Genomic DNA, 6,385 nt, shown 5'->3' with positions numbered 1-6,385 from the left:
TCCTCGTCTTTCATCAGGACCGCTCCTCCATCTGCCGCTGTGCCTCATCCTCCGACCGGCCCGCCGACCGACAGACAGACCGGCCGGCCGACCGACAAACAGACTTCCTCGCAAATAGTTAAAAATGGAAGGGCACGTCTAAGGGCACGCCTGGCCCTCTGTAATCAGCGATGGATTCTGTACTTGTTCTGAGCGCTTCCCTACAGACAGTCTGCATAGCCTGCCAGCTGGAAGCCTTTGTGCTTATTTAACCACTAACAGTGCATCGTCTGTAGTCCAAACACAGAGGGAGGGATGGGAGAGGGATGGGAGCTGGTGGGGTGTGTGCGTGTGGGGGTCAGATGACGCTAGCTGAGACTGAAATGAGGTGGAAAGGGGTGATTGCATGGTCACCCCCTGAGATCCGCTTTGGCATGTCAGGATCCACTCATGGGTAGCTGAGCCCCTTGTATCCAGAGAGCCAAAATGGAGGCTTTCTCACAGTCTGATGTTAATGCCATTAGCAGCGAGACACTGAGGCCAAAATGGAGCCTTCCCAAGCCAGTGAGGCTTAATATCATTTTAAGTGTCCCAAATGTTTCCCTCCACTATTTTTTACAGTTTAGAAATGAAAATTAATATTAGGAGCCACATGGGACAGTACACTATATCATCATTAGCAGAATACAGGAATGTCAGACTATTAAGAAGTATATCTGGGCAGTAATAGGCCAGGGAGACGGGGAGCAGGAAATATATGGAACCATTTATGACCACCGATGGATTTACAATATATACTCCAGTGACTAGCTCTCCTAGGGGAGCGGCTTTGAAGAATCAGGTGTGCTTCTGGAGAGGTATTGAAATAGAATGAGGCACTTCAATTGATTCACAACAATAAAAGAAGACACCATCCAAATTTCCCCTGAGCAGAACATTGGTATGTCCAAATATGAGCAGAAAATATGACTAAGGGCAGCACAAGCGAGAGCGAGAGCGAGAGCCAGAGCGAGAGCGAGAGAGAGATGTGTATGTGAGCATACAGTACTGTATGTCTCTATGTGTGAATTTGTTAATGTAGACAGAGTGTGAACACATTTGCACATATTTGTCTAAGGTGTGTCTCCAAACTCATCAATCTGATGAAGGCTTGATGGCGAAACATGTCAGAGTTTTCAAAGGTTTGAAATGACCAAATCATGAACATAGAAGCATTTTATTAAAAAAGGGTGCCTTGGAGTTTTTCCTGTTATATTCAGCAATCTGAAATGTCTGACTTTAGCCCAGGGGAGCAGGAGATGAAGGTGCGGACACTGCTCTCACCGAGGTCACTCGAGCTGGCCTCTGCGCCACGCAGATCCTCTTTAGGATGTTTCATTTTCCCCCAGGCATAGATTATATCGGCATGGACGCTGTGAGCTTGCAACCGTGCCTCTCGCAGTGTGAGCAAGGGCAGAGGTGCGAGTGTAACTTTGTGCATCGGGGGATTGCAAGACCTTAAAAATAGCAAACATTGCAAAACACGGTCCGCTTGAAGTCTGTCTTTCTCTGCTCTCTCCTTGGTTATTCCTTGGGTGCATTGTGTATTAGGTAACTTTAACAGCTCACTTCTGAGTATGGATGATCATAAAGCAGATATGCAAAGATGGAATATGATATGGTAATGTCATGAGATGATTCATACTCCGATAATTACAGTGCATGCAAAGCAATTTCCATACAGTGTTATTTTCTCTGTTCAACATACAGTACACTGCCGTTTCAACCAGGAAATGCATCTGTTACTCCCCAGTTCGTAACATGATCCCATTAAACTGCTATGACAGGTGCTACTATGACATTTGAGATTGCATTCATCTCTGAATCTAGCCTCACAATCCTCAGAGGTCCTCAGTGTATGTTCCACCCACATGAATATGGATGTTGATGTACTGTATGTATATGACAGACCCAGAATGTAGAAATGTAATTCCTATTCTTGTATTATAACATCTTGTGTATGTATTATGATATGTCTTATGTTACAGGCTGTGTGTGTGTGTGTGTGTGTGTGTGTGTGTGTGTGTGTGTGCAGGACCAAGTGAGTGTTGTAAACAGCTTCAAACATACATAATGTCTTTTGAACTGGGGCAGCCTCACGGATATCCCCAGAGAAGCCGTGAAAGGGGATTTCTAGCAACGCTAAAGAAGAGTCACACGTCCTCAGGAAAGGCAAAGACCTCAGGCAAAGGCACAACACAACAGCCTCACAGATGTCACTCACTCACTCACTCAGCCAGCCACCAGGACTGCTGCCTCCCATGCACTCTCTTTTCACCTCTTTATCTCTCTCTCCAGCTTTCTTTTTCTCTCTCCACCTATCTAACTCTCTCTCTCTCTCTCTCTCTCTCTCTCTCTCTCTCTCTCTTCATGTCTTTGACTCTTTCGTTCTCTGTTTGCTGGTACGACTATAGAAGCTGTGCTCTGGAGTGGCTGGAGGGATGTGAGTAGAACAGAGAGGGTTGCACGTGTGCGTCCAGAGGCCAGGGCCAGGCGGTACAGTCCAGGGAGGTGACCCTGCTCGCCTGTCCGTGAGAGACCTGGCTCAGAGTCATCCTCTCAGCTACACGACCATATCTCCACTGAGTGACCTTCACTGACACACATGCACACACGCACACACACACACACACACACACACACACCACACACACACACACACACACACACACACAAGCACACACACACACACACACACACAAGCACACACACAAGCACACAAGCACACACACACACACACACACACACACACATAAGCACACACACACACACACACACACACACACACACACACACACACACACACACAGAGAGAGAGGGAGAGAGAGACTCAATGTTATCTCTTGTGAATGTACTTTCGAGGTTTCTTGTTTGTCTAGATCAAGTCAGACAGAATCAGGTGACCTAATGCATCCCTGTCATGTCAGGGTGACACATGGCCTTGCCTGTTCAGCTGCTCAAATGTCACTGGAACTTGCTAGTTTGTAGCATTGCTAGTTTGAAAGTTTGAGATTTGGTCATGAGGATTGAGCCGCCAAAGTAATCCCTTTACAATAAAAGTAGATGACTGAATCTGGTACCCTCTACTGACTTAGCCTGTGCTCTTGCTACAAGGCTTGTTAATTAGCACTACTGTAGTTGCCATGACAAAGACATGATGAACTCCTGCTTCTGATGAGTTCCACTTTACAATGCCATATTGTCATGAAGTATATATAGAAGAAACACATTACTGTAAATGGTACATGGTATATGATTTATTCAACAGTCACAACTCTAAAAGTGCAATTATTATTATTTTTAATTAAAAGTAAGAGTAACACACAAAGTAAGAGCTACAATAGTGGTGCACTATTTCGCATTAGTTAGGTATTAGTTACAGTAAGCAACACCTAATTCATCACTATTTTTAAGTATGTTTTCAACATTACTTAAGGATTAACAAATGTGCTATTCCTCATTAATAGAATCTTATTTAGTGGGTGTTATCAGCGTGTTTCATACTCATAAGGTACAAACAGTAAACTAACTCATAATAATGTGTACATACTGAACAATGATACATTCATAATGAACTAGAGATGATGTCTGTCACGGTTTGGGGTTTGGGTTTTTGGGTTTTGTACTTTTAGTTTGTAGTGTCTTGTGTCTTCCTGTTTGCTTTGTTTACTTCCTGTGTCCTGTTCCATGTGCTCCGTTTACCCTCCATAGGCTTCTCAACATGCCTCCTCGATCCTCGATGCTCGATCCTCGAGGGGCGTTCCCACTGATCTATAGCTAACCCTGGATAGACTATCCCATTGTTTTTGCCCCATCATTCTTTATGTGGATCAGTGAGGATCGAGGCCCGAGGAGCGAGGGAGGACGTATAAAAGCCCAAATGAGAGGCACCACGTGCTCTGGTTTGTTCTTGTCGCTGCCCCTCACCTGTCTCTAATTATTAGTCCTGTTAATCCCTAGTTAAGTTCACCTGTGTCTTGTTACCCCTTGTTAGTGTCATGTATTTAAAGGAACACTTCACCGTTTTTTCATTTTAAACTGTTATTCGCTTAATGAAGACGAGTTGATACATACCTCTCACGTTTCAATGCGTGCACTCACTGGCTCTGCCGTGCGGCGCAACTTGGATAGCACTTAGCTAGCCCAATGCATTCATTAGGATCCAAACAGAGATGAAGTTAGAAGTGACCAAACACCTCCATGTTTTCCCTATTAAAATACAGTTGCACGAGTAGTCACACGACCAAGTATGGTGTGACAAAATAAAACGTGGTGCATTTATAAGCAGGTAAAGTATGGAGTGGGATAGCTGTCAGAATATTCGTGTCCATAGATTTGATGCACATGCGTATTTGTCTGTAGTCGTGCATAAAATACATATTTGTGAGTTCTCAAATGAGTCCAGTCGTGCATAAAATATATTGTGTGGATTTTATCCATCAGAATACGGATGGGAAAAAAATACGAATTCAAAAATTACAAGTACGAAACCAAACTTTACAGGTAGACTTTCATTTATGAGTACGACTTCGCACAAGTGACTGAACTGTCAAAATACGTCATCGCCGCATTCAGAGACATACGTTGAGAAAAGAAACATAGATCGAGATCAAGACTGCGCATGCGCTGAAGATAACGCCATCTGGGGGCAGCGGTCATAGCGGTGCCGCAGCCATGATCGCACTGTCACCGCAGCTTGCGGTTGACAAGTCAGTGTTAACGTTTGTGATAGCTACCTGTGGAGTTGAACAAATCGTCTTTTTTTTTGCTTACGATGTCGGGAAGAACCTGTTGTGTGTTCGGCTGTTACAACAGCAGTGGGGAGATAGAGATATGGAACAAAAATGTATAAGTTCACCGTTATTACCGTGTTGACACCATAAGCACTAGCTAATAGCACTGCAGCTTCCCATCGAGCCGAAGAACAAGCTGTTCAGAAGTGGAGTGGATTGTGAACATCAACGTTCAGAACAAACATGTCACGGTAAGTTTTGTTCAACAGTATTAATCTTAAATCTTGCCAGTTGCCACAATGACTAGCACGTTGTATAGTCTTCTATGGCGAAACATCAGCTAACTTTAATGCTATCTGTGTTGGTGTGTCAAGACATGGCACCAAATATTTGACGTAGAAGCAAAACTTAGTATATGCTAGGAACGTAGGAGTCGCCAGAATACTTATCTCCATCAACTAAATGGCACTATCGAAAAATTATTCGCTTGAACTATCTACCGCTCTGCGGTAGGGCAGCCATGGTGGCCATCTAATTAACATGGTTACATTACAAACAGAAAACGTATGATGGAGGTCGGGGGCAGGCGACACTATGCTAGTTGCTAGCAAGATTGCTTTCCCTCTTTGGTAACGTTAACCATGAAATAATCAACTGTTTGGAAAGATCTTAGTGTGTTTTACTCCGATTCAGTATTATAATAAACAGTTTTTGGGTAGCACTCACATTTAAAACTCTCACTTGGATATTTGATGTAGATGTTGTGCAAAATGTTCATGATTGTTTTTGGGTTAAATTTGTTGTTGTGCTGAGTTATAGTCTACATGCAAGTAATTTCCTTTTCTCTTTTGTTGTATTTTATCAGGGGTCATTGTCATCTGGAAGAGCACCTCCCAAAAGAAGATGTCCTCAGCCTTTACAAGAGGACACATCATGTGCTTGGAATTTGTGCACAATGGAATAAAGAACAGTTGTTGATGTATTAATTACAGTTTATTTGAACTTGATAAAGTCACTTCATTTAATTTCTACAATACATGTATCACATACAAATTGTTGTTATTGTAGGCTACCATAGCCTCACATTATATCACCAGAATCTCCAGGAAAGCCAAAAACATCATCTCTGACCTCTCCCACCCAGCACACCATCTATTCACACCCCTACCATCAGGGAGAAGGTTCAGGAGCATCACATGCAAAACATCACGCTTCAGGGATAGTACCTATCCACAAGCTATTCGCCACCTGAACATGCACTAAGCACTTATGGATTACATACCAGGCTACCTCTCTTTGCACTTGTACAACTGTACTGAACTGCTGCTTTCTGTGATCCTTGCACTTTGTTGCACTTTTTCTGTATATTAAGTGTTGTTACCCCTGTGCTATTGTGTTGTCATTATGTGTCTTATATGTGAGCATACCAAAACACATTCCTATCAATTGTATTTCATACTGTTGAAATGGCTATAATAAACTTGAACTTGAACTTGAACTTGATATTACTATTACAAAATGACAATGCAAATGATAAGACCATATTACATTACATTTGGCTGAGGCTTTTTAGCCAACGCGACTTACAACATGGTAGAAACATTTAAAGCTTTTAAGAGCAATTCTAACGACAA

At 42.9% G+C, this 6,385-nt stretch overlaps 1 long non-coding RNA gene across 1 annotated transcript; it reads left to right on the top strand.

Moving 5' to 3' along the window:
- Positions 1-4,703: 4,703 nt before the first annotated feature.
- On the top strand, positions 4,704-5,753 carry LOC134101080 (uncharacterized). The gene is made up of 2 exons (XR_009941345.1): positions 4,704-5,002; positions 5,617-5,753. It is a non-coding gene; the product is annotated as an uncharacterized LOC134101080 (long non-coding RNA).
- The last annotated feature ends 632 nt before the right edge of the window (positions 5,754-6,385 follow it).

Source organism: Sardina pilchardus, chromosome 2 (genome assembly GCF_963854185.1).
Source record: "Sardina pilchardus chromosome 2, fSarPil1.1, whole genome shotgun sequence".
Classification (NCBI taxonomy): Eukaryota; Metazoa; Chordata; class Actinopteri; order Clupeiformes; family Clupeidae; genus Sardina; species Sardina pilchardus.
Note: the sequence above shows the minus strand (reverse complement) of the source record. Positions and strands in the feature narration are given on the sequence as shown.